Consider the following 24,521-nt stretch of genomic DNA (forward strand, 5'->3'; position numbering starts at 1 on the left):
AAACCCACAAGCACAAACTGAACGGCAGAAAACGATCTGAAAGCCACAAGTCTGAAAAAGCGTGAATCGTCTCTCACCAAACTTTTACTAACTTTAGCAAAAGGAGCCCAAAGGGTGCCGCGCTTGGTTCTGAACTGGCCTTTTCTAGTCTTGTCGTACGTGGTGTACGTGACCGCGTGGTTGGAGATCGGAAATTCCGACAACTTTGTGCGACCGTGTGTAGACAAAATAAGTTTGAGCCAACATCCATCGGAAAAAATCCTAGGATTTTGTTGTCGGAATGTCCGAACAAAGTCCGACCGTGTGTACGCCCTATAAGACTTTTCTTGTAGGACTCCTCCAGGCTGCAAGTACAAATAAACAAAGTTTAGTTAAAAGAACAAACGGGACCAAGAGCAAAGATGCGATTGATGATTGGGGTTGATTTACTAAAGGCAAATAAACTGTGCACTTTGCAAAATGTAATTGCAATCTGCAAGAGCAGTTGCTCCAGAGCTTAGTAGATGAGATAAAGCTTCACTTTGCAAAGAATATCCAATCACGTGCTAGGAAAATAAAAAAAGCAGCATTTTTGCCCGCACATGATTGGATGATGGAAGTCGGCAGAGCTTCTGCTCATGTACTGTGGTCTGGAGCAACTGCTTTTGCAGAGTGCAACTGTACTTTGCAAAGTGTACAGTTTATGTACCTTTAGGTCATCAACCCCATTATGTGCAATGACCGACAGGGGTTGATTTACTAAAGGCAAATCCACTGTGCACTACAAGTGCACTTGGGAGTGCAGTCGCTGTAGAAGATCTGAAATGAGGGGAAGCTCTGATGATTTCTATCACCCAACCAAGTGCAAGCAAAAAATGCTGTCCACCTCAATTTTTTTAAATTTTTTTTTTATTTTATTTTATTTTTCCTGCTTTGCATATTTTTTTTTTCATTTATTATTGTATATACATTTTTTTTTTCATAAATGTTTTCTTTATATTTTTTTCTTATATATTTTTATATACATATTTATTTATATTATTTTTGTTTTCATTATATATATATAGATACATCATTTCTTTTTTCTTTTTCCATTCTGGTAATGTTCTTGTATAATGGATCTATGCATTTTTTTTATGTCCATTTCATTGTAATGCCACATACACACGGTCGGACTTCCCGACAAAAAAATCCGATGGGAGCTTTTGGTCGGACATTCCGACCGTGTGTATGCCCCATCGGACTTTTTCTGTCGGCATTTCCGACAGACTCAGATATAGAATATGTCCTAAATCTTTCCATTGGAAATACCGACAGAGTTTAGCCCTTTGGCAAGTCCGCTCGTGTGTAAGCAGGATCAGTTTATCCCAGACATATTATATATTATAATTCTGATTGTAACATGGCTGGGACACAGAAATGGTTCCACTGACCTCACTCACACTTATGTTTCACACAGTGAGAGGTCCTATTTAAGGAAGGTCAGTGCTACATTTTAGGGCAATGAATAATCACATGATTCTGGTGTGAAACGTGTCTGCCTTGTTGCTGTCTCCCTTGGTATGTCACTTTGTTTTATAGATAAAGTATCAAGAATAAACAACGTGCACTTGCCTTTAGTAAATAAACCCAACAGTAGCCATTAAGAGTTAATTTTTCTTAGACAAATCTTTGAAATGTTAAATCGAATTGGTTACTTTGATCTACAGCAGTGGTCGCCAACCTTTTTAGACCTCCCGGACCACTGAACTCACAATTTTGAATCCTGTGGACTACTAACATCAATTTTACATACCTTTTGTAATGGAAATTTGTAAGTTCTGTATATAATTGTATTCTATTTTGTATATATTGCACATTGCCCTCACTGTGCACACAGCACTAATAATGTTTTCAGTAAATGTTTACATTCTTTCGAGTCCTGATTAGAATTAGCCTGCCTATGTAACGCCCCTTGTTACGATAAATGTACAATTGTAATATTAATGTGATACCTACGTAATCATGTGCATAAAAACCTTCAATTGCGTCATAATAAAGCAGAACAGTTATTTGGAAAGATGCTGAGCGTATCTTTTGTGTCTGTTCCCTACTGCAGTAGTTATTATTAATTTGGAACCACTAATCAATATGAGGATAGGAGTTGCCTATCATCAATTTAACCGAGTCAGCATGGCGAGCTTTGCCTTAGGAGGGGATTCCAGGTGACCCTGAGTATCCGAAACGAGGAGCTTGAGACGATCCGGGAATTTCTGATAATCAGCCGGCTGAGGTAAGCCTTTTGCTTACATTTGAGTTATCAGACTTCCTTGATCGGTAAGGCATTTTCGGGACAAAGGGTACCTATTTTACTCCCCTTAATCGAACTGCATTGATTGGTGGTTATATGTTATGTTGTCCCTGTCTATTGTCCATCGGAGTGCTATAGATAAGAAAGGAAAGAATAGTGCTGTTCACAGGTATATGTAGTAAATCTGCTAGATAAAGTAGTTTAGAGGCAAGAGGGTATAGGCACATGTAGAGAAGAGAGAAGACTGGCCAGTCATTATGGGCATTGAATTAAGTAAGGGAATGAAGGGTAAGAGACCCTCAAAAATGCCCAGCGCAAGAGGAGCGCTATATATGAACCAAAGGTGCGGTTCCACCTATACTGAGCCCCTAGATTAATGGTTCGAGTGGACATGGATCCACAATGGGTAACTGGGTTACCAAAGGCCATAGGGACTAAGAATCATGCAGAGTAAACAGCTATCTATGTGAGCAGGATGGATCAAGGGTGACATTAACACTAGACAGAAAGGGACATTTTCATGTTAAGTTGTGGGATGAATTTGGGGTCAGGCACTACCACTATTAGAATCAGAACAGAGAAATGAGAGGTAAAACAGAATACTTTATATGTTGTCAGAGAGGGAAGATGGGATGAGCACTCTGGCTGCCCGTCTGATCATAGAAGCTAGATATAAAAGATATCTGAACAAAATAAGGAATGCAGAATTTAGGCAGGGAAATATTAAAGAGTTAAAATAAAGTGAGAGAGATATTGGTGTGTGTGCGAATGCTGGGACCTTTAGTTCTATCACTTGTGTGTGTCATGTACGCAGATGTGACCCCCTCCTTTGTGCTCTCCTGAAAGAATGTGGTCAGTGATAAGCTGGAAGGACACCATGCCAATTCCAGTTTTTTTAGACAAAACATTTATAACAAAATGTGCCGGGTTAACGAATCTAATGGTAAACAATGTGATCACAATTATTTTGAATCTGTTTTCCAAACATGGTAAAATGAAGGTTACATTTAACTGTGTATTACACAAATTGAATATCCTTTGATAGTGGATTTAAAAAGGGAAATTAAGTAAAATTAAGTAATAATGAGTATTCATTTCTAATATGAGTTTAACAATTTTATTAATAATATAGATATATTGAAACTGGTTTAGACAACCTTTGGTTGGAAATGAAATCCAGGTTATTGGGGAAATTTGTAAAAATGGGATTAGTTTAGATTAAGATAACAATTTTGTAATTTTACATTTATACAATAAGCCCTTATTGAGAGAAAAAAATATTAAGATGAGGTTGTTATTTGGAATAAAGCTGCCATAATAGTTAACAAAGCCAAGATGGATGGAATACATAAGAAGTTCTTCTACAAAAATGAAATTTTAAGGTTTTTGATAATAACTTGATGTGCGGTCCATGATGTGAGAGTAATAATAAATAAAATTTAAATATAACAGACCCATCACATCAAGTCCACACACCCTGTTAGGATAGATGCCACCTGCAGCCAGTTGTTTTATAGTTTTTGATGCTTTCTGGTGCATCATACAGATTGTTGGTCCTTTTGTTTTTATTTATTTTTATTTTTGAAATCCAAAGCAGAATGTGTGGATTGTGAAATGATGTGCCCCTTTTTCTTGTAAGTACCGTGGTATAAAAGCAGGAATATTTTGGATTTATGAGCATCTCTCCATGACCGCAGGGTATTGTTATCATTTATTATAATATTGCCAGGAAAAAGTTGTCTTTTGAAACATGAAACGGAGTTCTTACACAAATAGCATGATAGAAAACAAGCCATTGTAATATATTTATGGAAGCTGGACCCAGTAATGAAGGGTTCACCCCGATATATCAGAGCTGTAGCTTTATGCAAAGGTGCTATTAGACAAAGTTAGATATTGTTTTGGTCAAACATTTAATTTTTAATGGTCCGACATTTTGCACAGCAAATATACAGATAACTAAATGTTTGTCTAATGAAAGGTTTAAAATATGAGTTTGTTTATGTACAAATCTAACAATGAAAAATGCGTACATTTATTCAAAAGAAAGGAAAAGACACATGTGTTAAATTGATGGTGTAGGAATCAGCTGCTGTGAGCCCAGTGCAGGACACACTCCCTGAAGACCCAGATATTACATTTTTTGTAGATTTGAGTATACAATTTATCACCCAGAAGGATACTCTGTATTCAAAGTCATTGGATCCTTTTTCCCCAGCTCAAGAAGCAGAGCTCCATGTTTTAGCAAAGCCTGTGAGCTACAAAGTGTGTATATTTATATAGATAGTCGAGATAGAGAGCATTTGGTTCCATTTGAAGGGCCAGAAGTTTGTTTTTACTTCGGCAGGTAAATCAATAAAGCATGCCAAGTTAATTTGATTGGCTGTTTTCAGCCTTCCAGGTTCTTGCTGAGGTAGCCATATTTACTTTCACACATGAAAGCAGACCAGGATGCACTAAGGATGCTGCATTTACAGCCCCGGACACTTGATGGGTCTGTGCAACTCACAGATTCCACCCTAGTTCTGGCCCAGTATAGCTGGGATTAATAATTCAACTTTAAGGACCCCAGAACGAGAAGTACAAGTGGTCCACAGGGGGCAACTTCTTATGAAATAGGACTTTGGAAAAGGTGATCATTTATGTCTGCCAGCCACTCTTTTCCTTCCAGCTTGACACATGAACCGTGTCATCAGTCACAAGCAGTTATGGCTGCCTTAGTAAATGAGCGTGGGATAGAGCCAGGGTTCACCACAGTTGTTTTTATAACATACCACTTCTTGTTTTACCTGTTACCAAAGGTGTTACCAAAAGCTGAACATCCCTTCCAGAGATTACAAAAAAGATATATCCAGATGCCCAAGTTAGGATCTTACGAGTATGCATTTTGTCTGTATGGACATGTTTTTTGGATGTCCCATGGCAAATGCTACTGCAAAGGCCACAGTAAAAAATGTTATCAGAAGTAGTTTGTAAGTACAGAGTGCCAGAAAGTACAGAGAGTAACAGAGGAAATAATTTTTTATAGGAGAGTCCTTACTAGAAGTTTTGAGGTTTTATTTTTACACCCTCTACTGTCTACAATGTAGAGGACAAAGTAGAATAAGAAACTAGAAAACTTTTGCCTGAATGTTTTCTTATATTTTATCAGGCCCCTAAGGGGGATATTGGACTCTCTCCCTATGGGATTTTGTTTGGGAGTGTGCTACTCACTTGCTTATATTTTGTCTCAGCAGCTGAAGTCCTCCATTCGGATCTCACAGAGAATGTTGCTGATCTTTTAAGGTTTTTTGACAAACTCATTTATGTGTTTTCTCCCCAATTCCAGATCCTAAAAGTTTGGAAGGATCTAAAACTAAAGCCAGGTGACTTGTGGATTGTTAAGAGACATTTATATATAAGGAAAAGTTTGGAGACTCAATACAGCATCTATTTCATGTACAGTTTTTGCAAAACGTGAAGAAAAAGTCACCTGGATCCACACCAGACACTGCAAAAATGACTAAATTAAAGAAATCTCTGTGTTTGATTTGTTTCCCTCTTGTCATCACAGTCTAGGGTACTTTTTGATTAAATTACTTTAATTGTAAGGGATATATATATTTGAGAAGTAGTTTAGCCATGTTGAAGTCATATTTGTCTTTTGTACGTCTTCCATTTTATGTAGAATTGTCTGTGTTTACATTTGCTGATAAGTCAGCATGCTCACAATTAAGCTAGAAGGCCATTCTGGCCATAGGAGTGTACAGCCAGTACTCTGTAAATATGTCTTATAAATCATTTGTTTTTCACAATGAAAAGTCATTTTGTAATGAAAAAGTTGCTCAGCTATTATTTTCTCCACAATGGAGTTTTCTGCCTCTTTGGCCAGGACTACCTCTACCTAAGTGTGTGGAGGTTCCAGGTTAAAGGTGATAGCAGGTATGGTTAGTGATTGTAATGGAAATTTGTAAGTTCTGTATATAATTGTATTCTATTTTGTATGTATTGCACACTGCCCTCACTGTGCACACAGCACTAATAATGTTTTCAGTACATGTTTACATTCTTTCGAGTCCTGATTAGAATTAGCCTGCCTATGTAACGCCCCTTGTTACGATAAATGTACAATTGTAATATTAATGTGATACCTACGTAATCATGTGCATAAAAACCTTCAATTGCGTCATAATAAAGCAGAACAGTTATTTGGAAAGATGCTGAGCATATCTTTTGTGTCTGTTCCCTACTGCAGTAGTTATTATTAATTTGGAACCACTAATCAATATGAGGATAGGAGTTGCCTATCATCAATTTAACCGAGTCACTTTATACACACAATGCTCCGGCTCTCTGCCCCCTCCCCTGGATCACACTGCTTCCTGATACACACAATGCCCCCCCTGCCCCCCTCTGCACTCTGCATCACACTGCTACCTTACACAGACTCATCATTGGATTTCACCTCTTTATCCAGCCATGTGCCTGAGCTCGGTGCTCCCTCCCAGTCTGTGATCAGTGCTGCCATTGCAAGTCTCCTCCTTCTTCACCTCCTACTCTCTGCACTACTCTCAGCGCCTCCCTCCAAGTTCACAGGAGCCGGAACTAGACATGTGCATTGACGAAAAATTTGCTTGTTTTCGTTTGATTCATTTTTTTTTTGGTTTTTCGGGTTATTCATTATGATCGCAGTTTGTAAGTGCGTAAATTCGAAAATTTTAAAATTCACACATTTGTAAATTCATAGGATTCAAAAATTCGGAAATAAGAAAGAAAATCCAAAAATTTGTAATAATAACTAACTAATAATAACTAAGTATTAAATTATAGATATTGAAATTTCCTTTCAGATTTGGCTGTTAAACGAATATGAATTTATCCAAAGTTACGAATTATCCAAAATAATGAATGCTGCATCTAAACAAATGGAACAGATCAAATTAATAATAAATAATATTAATAAAAAGTTTTATTATTATTGTTATTGATTATTATTAATTTGTTATGTTCCATTCGTTTAAATGCAGCATTCGTTATTTCGGATAATTTGTAACTTCAGATAAATTCGTATCACTAACAGCCAAATTTGAAAGGAAATTCTAATACCTAGAACTTTAGAGTTAGTTATTATTTCAGATTTTCGGAAATTCAAAAATTAGGACATTAGAAAATTCAGAAATTCAGAAATTCGGAAATTCTGAGTTTTCTAATTTCATAATTTTTGAATTTTCAAATTTTCAGTTTTCCAAATTTTTGAATTTTCAAAAAAATGTGGTAAACGAGTTTTCATTAATTTGGATGTTTCCAAATTAACAAATTGGTTAAAAAACAAATTTGAAAATAAACAAATTGCACATTCCTAGCCAGAACTACAGAGGCGGCCCCGGGTATTAATGCTCACTAAGAGTATTGAGAACAACAAAGGAAACAACTTTGGGCGGTATACATCCAGCACAATGTTGATTTGCAACAGAACCACTAGAGACCACCAAAATCTTCTGATGGACCATCAGTGGTCCATGGACCATTAGTTGGCGACCGCTGCTCTACAGCATTTTGTACAACTGCTTTTTACTATAGGACTGCTAGAGTGACTTCCTAATCCTGTATAAGCAAATAATATGGAATCAAGGGTCTTGTTTTCAGCCAGTTTCTTGCTTATATTTTAAGTGAGATAAAGCTCTCCAGAGTTTACTGCAACCAATAATGTGTGTACATAGCATAAGGTAACAACTGTAAGACCAGAATAACAAATGTATTCTACCCTTTATATCACCTAAATAAAACTAAAAGAACTATGAGAATGAATTATCATGATACTAACCTGTACAAGAAGTGGCTTAATAATTGTATCAGAGCTGCCTTGTGTGGGGACAATAGGTATTTCATTCTGACACAGGTCCAATGAGTTAACAGCTTCTGTCCTCACTGTGATATTTACTTCTCCTGGAAAGAAATAAACATGCTAAAGTAATGAAATGGTAGCTATTAAGATCACCTAGCTAGGTGTACCTAAATCCTAAGTTTAGGTCAAATAAAAAAAAAAAAAAAAAAAAGATTAGCACAAGGAATGGTAATTACATTTTTCTCGTGCTGGTGCCAGCTATCATAGTTGAAATCCAAAGTCCTATGCCCCCCCATACCTCACAGCCATAATATTCCAGTGTTACAGGGGTTAATACAAGCTTGCGGGACCTGTCATAGGCGCTCGCCTAGAGTCCTTACTATGTCTGTCCTTTCTTCCTCCTTTCTTCCATTTATAAAAGCTGTACTGAAGCTTCCATAAATGAAAAGCAATCTATGAAAGGAGAATAGGCAGATGAACAATTCATAGAGGGTTTTTCATTCATGGAAGAAAAAGTACAGCTTCTATGAATGAAAGAGGGGGGCAGAGAGATTGTGCATAGTCAGCATTCTTGAAGAGTGCTTGTGACAGGATGAGCCGAACACCCCCCTGGTTCGGTTCGTGGCAGAACATGCGAACAGGCAAAAAATTTGTGCGAACACCGTTAAAGTCTATGGGACTTGAACGTGAAAAATCAAAAGTGCTAATTTTAAAGGCTAATATGCAAGTTATTGTCATACAATAACTTGCATATTAGCCAGGGGACATGTATCAATGCAAAAAAAAGTTTTAAAAACTGCCGTTTTTTCAGGAGCAGTGATTTTAATAATGCTTAACCACATGCCAACCGGGCCATAGCCGAAAGATGGCTACAGCACGGTCGGCTTGTTCTGGGCGGGCGTCTATGGACGTCCTCCGGAACTCTCGCTCCGCGCGCCCCCGGTGGGGTGCGCGCACTGAAGTGTCCGTGCTCGCTGGGTTCATGGGACCCGGCGCAACACGGATCGCGGTAAAGGGCCAATGACAGCGGCCCTTTACCATGTGATTGCTCCCTCCAATGAGGGAGCGAGCACAATGTAAACAAACTGGGGTCATGCAAAGGTCCCAGCTCTCTTCTCTCCTCACACTGATACAGCGTGAGAGGAGAGAAGAGAGATTGAGTGAAAAACCATGAGTGAAATGTACAACAGTGCCCAGCAGTGCCATACAAGTGCCACTACAGTGCTAATCTGTGCCCCACAGTGCCATCAGTGCCACTTCACTACCCATCAGTGCCACTAAAGTGTCCTAAAGTGTCCATCAGTGCCACTAAAGTGCCCATCTGTGCCACCAGTGCCACTACACTACCCATCAGTGCCACTACAGTACCCATCAGTGCCACTAAAGTACCCATCAGTACCACTAAAGTGTACATCAGTGCCACTACAGTGCTCATCTGTACCATCAGTGCCACTATAATGCTCATCAGTGCCACCAGTGCCCATCAGTGCCACCTCTGCCACTTCAGTGCCCATCTGTGCCGCCAGTGCCACGTCAGTGCTCCGTCAGTGCCACACCAGTGCCCAGTGCCACTACAGTGCTCATCTGTCCCACCAGTGCCACATCGGTGCCACCAGTGCCCATCAGTGCCACCTTTGCCACTAGTGCCCATCGGTGCCACCAGTGCCACTAGAGTGCCAGGTCAGTGCTCCATCAGTGCCACATTAGTGCCACTGAGTAGTAGCAGAATATATTTTGGGGTGTCATTTTTGCTATGTACATGCTATGTGTTGGAAATATCTTAGAAATGGACAACTTTGTGTAAAAAAAAATGCGTTTTCATTTTTTTTCCACATTTTCCAAAAACTTCTGGAAAAAAAATTAACCATTCAAAAGACTCATTATGCCTCATAGATTATACGTTGGGGTGTTTGCTTTCCAAAATGGGGTCACTTTGTGGGCGTTTCCATTGTCCTGGTGCTCAAGGGCCTTCAAAAGTGTAATAGGTGGTTGAGAGATTAGATATGTAATTTATGCTCCTAGAACGCCTGAATGTGCTACTTCAATGTCAGGCCTCTGTATGTGGCCAGGCTGTGTAAAAGTCTCACACATGTGGTATCACAATACTCAGGAAGAGTAGCAGAATATATTTTGGGGTGTCATTTGTGGAATGTACATGCCATGTGAGAGAAATAACCTGTTATATTGACAATTTGGTGTGAAAAAAAAATAAAAAAAATCATAATTTTGCAAAGAATTGTGGGGAAAAAATGACAACTTCAAAAAAACTCACCATGTCTCTTACTAAATACCTTGGAATGTCTACTTTCCAAAAAGGGGTCATTTTGTGGGTATTTGTACTTTCCTGGTTTGTTAGGGTCTCAAGAAATGAGATAGGCCTCAGTACATCAGGTATGATCAGATGTGATCAATTTTCAGTGATTGGCTTGTAGACTCTATAACTTTCACACAGACTAAATAATATCTACTAATTTGGGTTATTTTTACCAAAGATATGTAGCAGTATAAATTTTAGCCCAAATTTATTTAGAAAAATTACTTATTTGCAAAATTTTATAATAGAAATGAAGAAAAATTCATTTTTTTTACAACATTTTCGGTCTTTTTTCATTTATAGCACAGAAAATATAAAAACCCAGAGGTGATCAAATATCACCAAAAGAAAGCTCTATTTGTATGAAAAAAGGACGAAAATTTCATACGGGTACAGTGTTGCATGACTGAGTAATTGTCATTCAAAATGTGAGAGCACCGAAAGCTGAAAATTGGTCTGGTTAGGAAGGGGGTTTAAGTGCCCAGTGGTCAAGTGGTTAAAGTGAAACAATAAAAGTGAAATATTCCTTTAAATATCATGCCTGGGGGAGGCCTATAGTATGCCTGTAAAGTGGCACATTTTTCCCGTGTTTAGAACAGTCCCTGCACAAAATGACATTTCTAAAGGAAAAAAAGTAATTTAAAACTGCTTGCGGCTTTAATGTAATGTTGGGTCCCGGCAATATAGATGAAAATCATTGAGAAAAACGGCATGGGTACCCCCCCCCAGCCCATTACCAGGCCCTTTGGGTTTGGTATGGATATTAAGGGGAACCCCGCACCCAAATTAAAAAAAAAAATGTGGGGGGCCCCCAGGCCCTATATAGTCTGAACAGCAGTATACAGGCGGTCCCCGGGTTACAAACAAGATAGGGACTGTAGGTTTGTTCTTAAGTTGAATCTGTTTGTAATTTGGAACAGGTACGTTTTGTAAATGTAGTTCCAGCCAAAAAAATCTATTTTTAAGCTTTTTGGATAACATAGGGAAGGGTTATCACCCCTGTAACATTTGTTTTGCTGTCTGTGCCCCTGTTCAGAAGATTTCACCTCACTTTTTGTCCCAATGACAATTGGATTTAGAAAATTTTGGGTTATTAGGGAAACAAGGATTGGTGATAAAGCATAAGTGGAGACACCTTTTTCCCATGCCTAGAAAGAGGGGGTGCCCAATAAGGACAAGAAACTGGCAGTCATGTTCCCCCCAGCTGCAGCATAGTGCCAAGTTTGCTCTAGTGACGAGGAGGGAGGGGATGATGAGGTCACTGACTCTACTTTGGTGCCTGATAGAATAGAGGAGGAGGCACAACTCCAACGAGGCAGGATGTCCTCTAGGGGGCAGCTTAAGGGCAGCCACCCTACTGCATCACACCGCAGAGCTCCTCAGGTGCAGGACGCTGCTGACTCCCCGTTGATTTTGAAAAGTTCCTTGGTGTGGGCCTTTTTGGACACGTGTGCAGCAGATTGCACTGTTGCTGTTTGCAACCTATGTCTGAAGCAGATCAAGCGTGGCCTGAAAAGCAGCCGCTTGGGCACCACATGCTTGACCAGACAAATGACGACCTCCCATGCAGTCTGTTTCCCGTATACTATATTTGAGATTTAATATCTCTCAGATATGATTTGGGTTAAATGAGAGTTCTTTGCCCATGAGTGAAAGCTTTAACACAATAACAACATTTATTGGTGAGTAGCTGAAAGTCTATCTAATAAACAACCATTTATCTATAGTCTACACCAAGGAATAAAATATTAGGTAAAATAAGAGAATTGCGCTGCAAAAAAAAATTGTTTTAACCAGACTGATGTGACAATCTAAGTGCCGTGAAGTATAGTGGTGTATCCCCACTTAAAAGGGGATACCATCAAAAAAAAAAGTCCCATAAAGAAATAAATGTTCTTGTGAAGTGAATCTTGGTAAGAGATCCTATATGTGCCAAAAAAATGATAAATGAAAACACCAGTGACAGTGAACCTCCACCTTAAAAAATGCACGCTTACCAAAAGGCAAGCAATAGCAAGCTTGTGAATTGGGATCAATATCCTGAAATCAGACCAGCGCCAGAGGTAGATCTCTTGATGGTAATGAGGATATGCCAGAGGATTGGGACTCACAGAATGAACCAGCGATCCGCATTATAGGGACAAAAAAAAAATCTCTCCATAGTGTGAATCCGCATATGTCATTTATTATAAAAAGGAAGTATTGCACTTACATAAATCAGAAATAAAATAAGCTCATACGGGAATGCCGGCCGGCTCACAGACACCCGTCCACCAGTACACAGTACACCGCAATGCCGTCAGCATGCCTACCACCCTACATACGTTTCATCAAAGAATGACTAAATCATGGGGAACGGGTGGCACGCTGACTCATCGCTATAAATAGACAACTAAGCCTCGCTGTGAATCTTCAGCGGCTAAGCCGAATTGCCTGATTCCATAATAGGAAACCACATAATTACATTAATGTCTAAAAGGTGACAAATAATAAAGAGATTAATTAAAGTACAATTAATAAAAATTGGAGAATAAGAGGACAAAAAAGGTATGTATAAAAACCATGAAACACTACATGTGAATCAGGAACATATGTCGTGTATGTAAAACTAGAACAAAACAGTACCACACTGACCTCTAGTGGCGCAATTTAGTTCACATTAGCAACACACTAAAGAAAAGAACACACTATATTAGTGTGATCTGACAGCGGAGGTCACAAGGACCAACAAAATCAATGGTTGTTTTAAAACTAAATTTGAATCTTTCAAAATTTAGAGGATAAAAATGCATGAGCCAATCTAAAGTAAAAAAACAATGAAATCATTATAGTATTCAAAATTAAGATTAAACAATCAATAATATTGTTCATTGAGGTTTATGTGAGAAATGACCAAAAGGTAGTTGGAGTTGACCTCCCAACCAACATTGGTCAAAAACACACTAATCTCTAAGACAGTAATCGTTAAGAGATGTAAACCATAGGGACAGGTGGGCTATAAAGATAATCCCACCACAATTTCCCAAAGGTGTCAATAAACCTAGGCAGTAAGCCAAATAGATAGATATTAAGCCACTGAGGGTTCACAGCAAGTTTACAATTAAAAACAAAAAAATGAAAATAAAATAAAAGAATTATTAGAGAGGGCGCATGCGCGAGAGCTCCGTAATGGCCGCCTAAGCCCGGAGCTCCGCACCACCCCGGACCGACGAGCGGCATAACCCCGGCCCCAGCAGGCGGAGGACGCTCTCAAGCACTCCCCCCGCTCGCGGAACAGCGGGGGAACACGGTGAGATGGCCAGCACACAAGCCCGCCGAGATCTGGGCCCGCAATTTGCAGCGGTGGCGGCGGACGGGTCCACCAAGATGGCCGCCGACGGGGACACTGCTAGGCCTCACACAGCCTCACTTTACAAGGGGACAGAGCAGCGTCCCATCCTCACCCCTCCGACCCTGACCTATGCCCAGGCAACACAGGGAGGCCACAACACGCTCCAGACCGCGCACCAGGGCATGCACCAGCACCAAGCTCCACAGGCTGCTCTCAGAGACTCTCACAGCAGTGAGCAGGGGGAAGATGGCGCTTCTCCCTCAGGCATACCCCCTCACCTCTCCTCCTATGCAGGCTCCCCACCTGGATACACATTTCAGGACATATCTGTCATGCAAGTGGAGCTCTTCTCCAAATTCTCTACCCTTTTAGAAAAGGGCCTAGCCAACACTGCCTCCCAGATCACAAATGCTATTAAATCAGACCTCTCTAACCTGGGCTCTAGGATGGAGGCGATGGAAGACAAAATCGACCATACAGTCGCCAGAACCAACCAGAACGCCGCACACCTCCAGTCAGTCCAAGAACAGCTAGAAACGGCCCCATCAAGAATTGACGAACTTGAGAACAGGTCTAGGAGGTACAACTTCCGAATTAGAGGCCTTTCTGAATCCTTCACGGATATCCCCCTCACGGTACAGGACTTTATCTTGGACCTCATCCCCAACATCCCGCCGCATAGGCTGGAGCTGGATAGGGCGCACAGAGCCCTGGGTCCCCCGAGGAAAGACGGGTCCCCGAGGGACATAATAGTTAAACCGCACTTCTACGCGGTAAAAGAGGAGGTAATGAGACAATCTCGCCTGAAGCCCAAGCTCCAACACCAGGATCACCAAATTCAGGTCTTTGCGGACCTCGCTCAATCCACCATCCAAAGAAGACGCACCCTCAAACCCCTCCTGTCAGTGTTGATGGAACGAGACATCAAATACATTCCCCTTCGCTGTAAAGTTTTCCATACAAGGCAAGACCCACACTTTCTCCAATCTCCCGGAAGGCGAAAAACTTTTCCTCTCCCTCAAGCTGATCTCCCAGGAAGCCCCCATGGAGCTCTCCTCATCTGCCACGGGCTCATCCAAACGCCCCCCCCCAGGCAGCCCAGTTTCACCTCTCTGGATCAAGGGCCCCTCTAAGAGGAGCAAAGATGGCAAGCCCCCTTAACGGAGCAAGAAGGCCCCCTTCTTACGCACCCAGGCCTTCCACGGTCTTTCCTGTGGGGGACGTTCCCCCTTCTTTGAATGAGCTAACGCTCCTCTTTCCAATCCCAAGACCCCAACGAGGCCTCGGACACAGGTCATTGAACTTAATTTTTTTTTACAGATGGGACTACGTCTACGGCTGAAATCCCCTGAAGTGTCCATCCTATGGAGAACAGTTCTTGTGATCCCTTGGCCTTTTCGAGGCGGAAGAGAGTTCTCTTCCCAACCCAATCTGAGACTTATAACACTGAGACCTCAGTTCCTCATAGCCCTCAATAACTAATTTCCTTTTCAGATCCAGGTACCAGGTTGCAGGTCACCTGAGGTAGATGGTCATGCTCCTCCCATGACATTTAATTATCTTCTCCCCGTTGTTACTTTTTATTATCAGGTTTATTTGGGTTCTTAGCTCTGCTTGAATCCCTTTTACAGTCTCCACGAAAGTTTTTACTGTACTGAAATAGCAGTAACAATTTGCACTTAGAAGTATGGGTCCGGGGTGGTACCCATGCGCCTCCTCTCACCTCAAGGGCAACCACTGTGCCCCCGAAGAGTGAGACTTCTCTCGGCCAATATGGACGAGGGAAGACTTAAATTGGAGTTTAAGCGGCCTGACATACCGCTATCCTCCACGGGTCCTTCTAGAAGACCCTTGTCGCTACAGTTATTGTCATTATTGTTGTTGTTTTTTTTATTTACTTGTCTCTCCTCCTTCTTCCCTCCTCTTCCTCTCACCTTTTCTTTTTCTCCTAGCTGGCCGTCTGGAGATCCCCCGGTCCCTCCCGCACGCTACTATAGCACGGACCCGTCCACCTTCTCGTACTCAAGGAACTCTCCCCATCACAAGGTAGGCGGCTGCTGGGCTGGTGATCACTCTTCTCTCTGTTCCCATGACTGATCAAGTGTCTAAGGGCCTGGACCTTAGGGTCGCCTCTCACAATGTGCAGGGGCTCAACTCTCCTAGGAAAAGAAGGGTTGCCTTAGACCATTATAAATCCCTCAAACTGGATGTAGTGCTCCTTCAGGAGACGCACTTTCCGATTCGATACAGTCCCAAGTTCTTACACGCCTTCTACCCATCTTTCTTCATGGCCAACGCACCAAACAAAACCAAAGGGGTAGCAGTACTTTTCTCTAAAAATAGCAAATTTAACCATATCTCTGACCTTAAAGACCCAGAGGGTAGGTTCATCCTTGTAAAGGGCACTCTGGAGGGAGTACTATACTCCATAATCTCTTACTACGCCCCTAATAAGGGTCAAGCATCCTTCTTCCAGAACCTCTTTGCAACTCTTGGCCCCCTCCTGGAAGGGAAAGTCATTTGGGGTGGGGACTCAAATGTAGCGTTTGACCAGGGTCTAGACAAAACCAACCCTCTCAAAGGAAAACTAACACGCCCCACCAAACTAAGCACCAGAATAAAAAATCAAAAAAAAACAAAAAAAAAAAAAAAGACTGCGCTAAGACAAAAGGCAACAATCATGTGATATGACTAATCAGAACATATGAATATGTTTAAAATTGAGTTTTTCAAAATTAATATTTATGAATAAAAAACACCAGAGCTTTCTTAAAAAAGTGACTGAAAATATATAATAACCAAATAAAGATATAAAAAGTCCCAAATGAAGGTAAGAAAAAGTGACTAGTGTCACAAAAACACACAGTCCCTGGAGCCAAGGCAAAATGCAAACAATGATCTTGGACATGTAACGCAATCCTTGGAGCCAAGGTAGATGTATTCAGTGTACATAGACGTAAAACACCCAGTGAAAAATCCTCCACCTAATAAGATGTCCGCTTACCAGAGGTAAGCTGTGAATCAGCTTAGTATTAACCTCTCCACGGGGAAGATCAGCTCCTCAGGTCTCCAACCAAGGAAGGGGGTGGGCAGGATCTTACGATGTGTTTAGCTCAATCCACACAGTAGGAGGACCCTGCAGGTAAGCTTATAATAAAGCTTGAATCTAGCAGCCTCAAGCAGACTCACAGCTCTTCAAGACAGGTGTATTCGCCAACTCCTCCTCATCAACACACCTTCAATGATGAGGAGGAGTTGGCGAATACACCTGTCTTGAAGAGCTGTGAGTCTGCTTGAGGCTGCTAGATTCAAGCTTTATTATAAGCTTACCTGCAGGGTCCTCCTACTGTGTGGATTGAGCTAAACACATCGTAAGATCCTGCCCACCCCCTTCCTTGGTTGGAGACCTGAGGAGCTGATCTTCCCCGTGGAGAGGTTAATACTAAGCTGATTCACAGCTTACCTCTGGTAAGCGGACATCTTATTAGGTGGAGGATTTTTCACTGGGTGTTTTACGTCTATGTACACTGAATACATCTACCTTGGCTCCAAGGATTGCGTTACATGTCCAAGATCATTGTTTGCATTTTGCCTTGGCTCCAGGGACTGTGTGTTTTTGTGACACTAGTCACTTTTTCTTACCTTCATTTGGGACTTTTTATATCTTTATTTGGTTATTATATATTTTCAGTCACTTTTTTAAGAAAGCTCTGGTGTTTTTTATTCATAAATATTAATTTTGAAAAACTCAATTTTAAACATATTCATATGTTCTGATTAGTCATATCACATGATTGTTGCCTTTTGTCTTAGCGCAGTCTTTTTTTTTTTTTTGATTTTTTCTTCTTATGTTTGTGTGCACGCCTCACGATAAGATTGCAGCTTAATATTTATTTCACTCTGCTAATCATTAGTAGAACAACCTTTATGTTAGCGCGGTATTGTTTATGGTTTATTTAAGCACCAGAATAGCTAAAATGATTCACTCCCAGGGGTTAGCAGATATTTGGAGGGAGCTGAATCCCACCTCCAGGGACTTTACTCACTTCTCCTCGCCCCACCAGACCTACGCAAGGATAGATCACATTCTTATCCAGACTAATATCATCCCTCTTGCCACCAAAGCCAAAATCCTAGACATAGTCTGGTCGGACCACTCAATGGTCCTCCTGACTTTGAAAAATGTGCTATCGCGTAGTGGTGGCTCTTACTGGAAACTGAACGAGTCTCTCCTGGGGGATCCAGTTCAAGCCAAATTAGTAGCAGACGCGATTAAGGAATATTTTCGGTTAAATGATGTGGGTAACATCTCCCCCGAAACACTGTGGGCCGCCCACAAGGCCTCGGTCCGTGGCGAGCTTATCAGATTAGCCACTAAAGTTAAAAAGGAGAGGATGATAGACATTCTCAGGCTGGAACAAAAATATATAGCTTTAAAAACCGAACATAAAAAATCCCCATCTAAAGACTTCAATGACAAATTAGACACAATTAGACTGGAACTCAACCTAGCTTTAACGGCAAAAGCTGAAAAACACATTAGATGGAGCGGTGCTAAATTCTACTGCCACAAAGACAGAGTCGGGACAATGCTAGCCGCGAAACTCTCCCCAAGTTCCAATCTCGCACTTTCCCCAAAGTGCACATAGCGGGTCAACCTCCCACGGCCAATCCATCCAAAATCATGACAGCTTTCCATGACTTCTACTCAGGCTTATACAAAGCCACGCAAACACAGAGCGACAGTTCGACCGCCTCCTTCCTCGAGAATGTCAAACTGCCATCTCTTTCTAAAGACCACAGAGACCTGATGAAGGAGCCCTTCTCCCCAGACGAAATTAAGGAAGTTATCAAAAACCTCAAGACAGGCTCGGCCCCCGGGCCGGACGGCTTGTCAGTCCCTTATTACAAAAAGTTCGGGGATATACTGGCCCCACACATGGCCAAATTTTTCAACTCTAAGAGAACGGGATCCCCACTTGAATACGGCTTTCATAACAGTAATCCCCAAACCGAATAAGAACCACGAAGAAGTAGAGAACTATAGGCCCATTTCCCTTATCAATAACGATCTCAATATACTCACTAAAATCTTAGCCAACCGACTAGCCTCCTTTATCAAGCAGTACGTTCACAAAGATCAGGTAGGCTTCATCCCAGGAAGGCAGGGTCCAGATCAAATTAGGAGAGCGGTGGACATTGTCTCCATTCTCCAATCAAATTGGGATGGGGGCCCAAAACAAGCAGGTATGCTGTTGTCATTAGATTTACATAAGGCCTTCGACTCGATCGAATGGCCTTACCTTTTCTCCATCCTGGAGAGATGGGGTTTCGGGGCTAGCTTCCTAGGGGTACTAAGATCCCTCTACTCCAACCCGGTGGCAATAATCCGACTGCAGGGACAATACTCCAAACCCCTTCAAATAACGAGAGGGACGAGACAGGGCTGCCCTCTCTCCCCTCTCATTTTTGCAATGGCCATCGAAACACTGGCAATAGTGATTAGATCAAACCCCAACATTCACGGCGTATCCTGTGGGGAACAAGTCCACAAGTGTGGGCTCTTCGCCGATGACATGCTCCTGTTCATACCGTCCCCTATCACTTCACTCCCTAATATATGTAAATGATTGAAAGATTTCTCTAGCACCTCAGGCCTCAAGGTGAACTATTCTAAATCTTCTGCCTTAAACATCTCCCTGCAGTCGGGTACGGTTGCCGCTCTTAAAAGCTCCTTTGATTTCAAATGGAATGACCATTGGATAGATTATTTAGGAATCAAACTTCCAGCTAGAACAGAACAACTGTACCCCCTAAATTTCCCACCAATGTACCGGAAATTAACAGCTGATCTGGGAGCTTGGTCCAGGGGTGAAATTTCCTGGCTGGGCAGAGTTCATGCTGTGAAGATGACTCTTCTTCCCAGACTGCTATACCTCTTCAGGGCCTTCCCGATAAATATAACCAAAGAACACCTTTCCAATTTCCAAAAGAAGATCACCAAATTTATCTGGGGGGGGAGGACATAGATTTCAACAAAAAACCCTATTCCTTCCAAGAGACCAGGGTGGCATGGGGGCTCCTCAGCTTCACTGGTACTTTCAAGCGGCCAGGCTGGCCCAACTGTCCACGGTTTACTCCAGGGCAGAGAAACCAGACTGGATTCAAATAGGGCGACAGGCTGTCCCCACATACACCCTGGACTATCTCCTCTGGACCCCTCCCAAACAGAGACCCCCAATTCTCTCCCCATCCTTATCTCAATCATTCCATATATGGGATAATCTAAGAAAAAATTTGGCATTAATCTCAAGATGTCTTCCTTTAGCACACATCTTCAATAACCCTGACTTTCCCCCTGGGTTGGATATTAAGGCTTTTCGTTGGTGGCTGGACAAGGGACTGTATCGAATCGGACATTTTTTCACGAATGAGGGTCCTATCTCCTTGGAGCAAGGTATAAGGCAACTGGAAATTCCGCATTCTGAGCACTTCAGATTCCACCAAATTAGACATTTCCTCTGTCAACGTTGGAGAGGGGGAATCCCCTCACACAACGCCTTTACGCCATACGAATTATGGTGTGGTCGCTCCTTTGAACAGAGAGGGGGGATCTCCGTCATCTACCAGTCACTAGCCTTGCACCCCCAAAAAACCCCCTATATGCTGGACTGGGAGAGGGATCTAGCCTTTGAATGGGAGATCTCTAAATGGAGATGCTCCTTCGACAGAGCCTTTAAAGGCATCAAAAACATTTCCTTAATCGAAGGAGGTGTTAAGGTTTTAACAAGGTGGTACCTCACACCTGTCAAGCTCTCCAGAATGTTCCCAACAGCTGACCCCAGGTGCTTTTGAGGGTGTCAGCTAGTGGGCACAATGGCCCATGTATGGTGGGAATGCCCCAGACTAAGGCCCTACTGGAACAAGATATTTTCCCGATAAGGAAAACGACTCAGATCCAAATCCCGAAATCCCCGACCATAGCTCTTCTTAATGACAACTTTCCCAGGATGCCGAAGAGCTCACGCAAACTGACACACTTCATACTCTTAGGTGCAAAACTCACCATTGCTAAGGCCTGGAAACAGCCCAAAGTCTCGGTGAAAGCGGCTATCCACAAAATCTCATGGATCATGGCCCAAGAGAAACTGGCTAGCATCTTAGATGACAAAACTAAGCAATTCGAAGCCATATGGGAGCCCTGGGCAAAATTCGTCGGCATCTCTCTCATACCAGGAGTCCCACCCCAAAACTAACAGGGGTCAACTTATGAGGCGGGGGCCCCTCCAGACGGATGGCTAACATTCCTTCCACTCTTTTCCTTTCTCCTCTTCCTCTTTTCTGTCCTTCCAAATGTATTTTTGATTGATCCAGTCCCTCTGCTGGGGGAAACTAGGATAGTTCAGCGGGTAATGACTGTATTGTGTTTTCTGACCAGTTTTCCTCCATTTTGAGACAATCATTACTCATCCCGTAGCTTGTTTCTCTCGGATAGGTGGTAATCTCCACTGCTTTATTATATAGATCTTTGAGACCCTAGGGCCCTTGGTCAATCCCTGGTCAGGAGAGGAGGGGGGCTCACACTGTGCACAGCATGATCCCGTTAGGGGTGCCGGTGGGATCCCCTAGTGCCTCTCTAGACGTCAGACAATCCCCCTAGGGAACACGTTCTATGTTTACATCAGTTGCAAGGTTTCAAGCATTGATTCCTATACACCATAGTTAATCATAGTCAATGTGCCTTATAAATGCTAATGCTCTAGCCCCAGCAGGCATATCTTATGTATCAGAGGATGTTACATGATATGTGATTTCAAATCCTATATTGTATTTTATTTTATATATTTTCTTGTTTTTGTACAAAACCAATAAAAGATTTTGAAAGCAAAAGAATTATTAGAAATTGTCAATAAAAGCATTGAGGTCAACATCCACATTGAGTCCAAAGGGAGCATAACATTTCATTTTATGGATCCAGGACATCTCCAGTCTCGAGATACCACGTACTAAGGAACCACCTCCCCAGTGGGGAATATGCCTATCAATTCTGAGAAAGATGGTTTTAGCAGGATTTTTATTGTGAGCCTCCAAGTAGTGTCGTGAGACTGGGTGCTTGGGAAAACCACAAATGATGTTGGTTATGTGCTCATTGAGCCTGACCGAAAGTGCCCGCTTGGTCCTGCCCACATATTTCAGCCCACATGGGCATTGAAGCAGGTACACAACACTCTTGGTGGAGCATGTAATAAAGGGCTTGATTTCAAATTCTCTAAGAGTGCTGGATGAAACAAACCTCTGGGTTCTTCTGTGTGGGCAGCCACTCATAGAGCAGACCCTACATCTCCTACATTGGTAAAACTCGGTAAGGTTTTCAAAGAAACCCCTTAGAGTGGGAGGGGGGTCCAGAACATTGGGAGCTAATCTACTTCTAAGAGAAGAGGCTCCCTTGTAAATGACCTGTGGCTTATTAGGAAGAACAGTATTGAAAACAGCATCATTAGTTAAAATATGCCAGTGTTTTTTAATAAGTCTACCCACATTCCTGTGTTGGATGGAATAGGTGGTGATAAAAGGGACAGAGGGTATTCTGTCCCCAATGGGTGGTCTCTCTTTAAGTAGGTCTACCCTATCTAGTGAAGACACCTCTTCTAGAGTTTTAATTAAAGAGGCCTCAGGATAACCCTTTTCTAGAAATCTTTTAGTTAGAACATTGGCCTGTAGGAGAAACTCACCAAATTCTGAGCAGTTTCTCCTCAATTGCATGTATTGGTTTTTGGGCACTGATTTTAGCCATGTTTCATGGTGGCAACTATCCATAGGGATATATGAGTTACGGTCAGTACTCTTGAAGTGGGTGGATGTTATAAATCGATTGTGGGATATCCCGATTTTGAGGTCCAAAAAATTAATCTCAGTCTGGCTGGCCTCATATTTGAGGGACATACCTCTGGGGTTAAATACTTAAAATAGATTTTGCGCAATATTGAAAAAGGTGATGTGAAATATATTAGGGTAGGGGCAAATAAAAATTGATAGTGGTATCTGTATTGGTAAATGGGATCAACAATCTCTGTGATGGAACATATATTATTACCACTATTAAACAGTGAAGTAATAGTGCTGTATTAAACGTGAAAACGTGCTAGTGTCTAAAAAATACCAAAAAGGTGATAAAATGCAAGCAAGTAAAAATAACATCAATTAATCGTGAATAAATACTAGTGAATGAAAAATCCTTAATTTAAAAATCCTTATCACATAAATAATTGATATAGAGTGCAACCCATCAAAAAGGTCAATCCATTATACACAGATAAATAGCAGCAGTGAACCATAATATAGTGCAATCACAAATTATCTAAACGTGCCTTTAAAATAGAGTGGCAGCATTGCAGGATTGAAAATAAAATAGTTCATAAAATCTTAGATAGATGGCGCTGTTGACGAGGTAAAGGAGCCCTTCTATTCAGATCTGTGTATCTTCTAAAAACTGGATAGATTAATCCTATAGTGGTGCCATATAATACAGTCTCACAGGACTCTCACCTTAAAGTAGTATAAAACAAGCTGTGGTCATATAGTCCTCAAAGTGCGGAAGCGCTGTCTAAGAACTTCTCCTTCTTAAAGCTTAACTCTCCATATTTTCTCCTGTACTCCCTCCGCTCTGGTATAGCTCAAATAAGGGGGGCAAGAATAAGGGAAGGGGAGAGAGAGAAGACAGGCTCCACTAGTGTGTTATTGTTTTAAAAACCATGGGGATATTTATTTGGTCAATGCTCTTACATTTGTTAGTTAAAAACAGGCAAAAGTAAAATCGAATGAGAAGTCTGGCGTTCTCAGCGCCCTCTCACTTGTGTTTGACAGCTGTGTGCCGCTCCAGCCAATCCCATATTGACTTCTGGCTGTTAATAGTAAACCTATGTAGTAGTAGTAGTCAATATGGCTCCTTTGAACTCAGTTCTATTCCATACATTACATTTGCCAGCAGTCAAAATGGCGCTCCCTATGTATTTATATGCCCAGACGTGATGACCCGTCACTCGGCCAATCCCCAGACGACGTCCTATCGTGATGAAACGCGTAGGGAGGAGCCTACGACGGTGACGTCATCACGTTCTTGGACGGGCCTGAACACAGGAAGTGAATTGCGGTACACGGAGACGCCGCCGCTCTGTTTTGATTTCTCACCTGCTGCATACCTCCTGCAAATATTGTAAGTGTGATTCCTTCGTTTTATTATTAAATCTTTTATCATACAATATTGCGCTATGGAAGTGTTCTCTTTTGTATTTCCGGTTTTGATGGATTATTAGAACCACCGATCCTGCATTACATCCTTTGGTTTTGGGAGACCATAATCCCTATGCTGGGCGAGACTGCCGTAATAGCAGTCATCGCCGTCTGGTAAGCAGATTTTATTTACACACACCTTGGTGGATCATATATAGGCACCTTTTATCACAACCTTTCTTGCAAGGGTGAAAAAATGTAAATATGTCTGGTGATATTGCACAGAGCCATGCACTGAGACATAATGTGCATGTGTAAGGAGAAAAGTCTGATTGTGATTCAGTTGTATCCTTTAACCCATTTGTATCCATTACTCAAATGGAATTGGCTTTTTATGCTAGTTACTTCCATAGGATACTATGCGATTTCAGATGTGTGCATGCATATATATGAATTCCTCTTTTTTGTATGCCATCGCCTTGTATATAGACAAAAATACTCACGTTTAACCATTTATCACATATTTATAAGGTATGCTTTGTTTATATGCCAA

The 24,521-nt window shown here is 41.6% G+C and overlaps 2 protein-coding genes and 1 long non-coding RNA gene across 4 annotated transcripts in view; all 3 read right to left on the minus strand.

The window, feature by feature from the left end:
- LOC141105649 (alpha-2-macroglobulin-like protein 1) overlaps positions 1-24,521 on the minus strand; it is a 583,128-nt gene that overhangs the window by 111,164 nt on the left and 447,443 nt on the right. The gene's annotated exons all lie outside the window — the stretch shown is intronic.
- Positions 1-24,521, minus strand: part of LOC141105416 (alpha-2-macroglobulin-like) — a 162,132-nt gene that overhangs the window by 74,085 nt on the left and 63,526 nt on the right. The gene's annotated exons all lie outside the window — the stretch shown is intronic.
- LOC141105651 (uncharacterized) lies at positions 310-12,754 on the minus strand. The gene is made up of 3 exons (XR_012235622.1): positions 12,620-12,754; positions 8,073-8,194; positions 310-344 (listed from the first exon to the last, which is right to left on the minus strand). It is a non-coding gene; the product is annotated as an uncharacterized lncRNA (long non-coding RNA).

Source organism: Aquarana catesbeiana, linkage group LG08, assembly GCF_042186555.1.
Source record: "Aquarana catesbeiana isolate 2022-GZ linkage group LG08, ASM4218655v1, whole genome shotgun sequence".
NCBI classification, from domain to species: domain Eukaryota; kingdom Metazoa; phylum Chordata; class Amphibia; order Anura; family Ranidae; genus Aquarana; species Aquarana catesbeiana.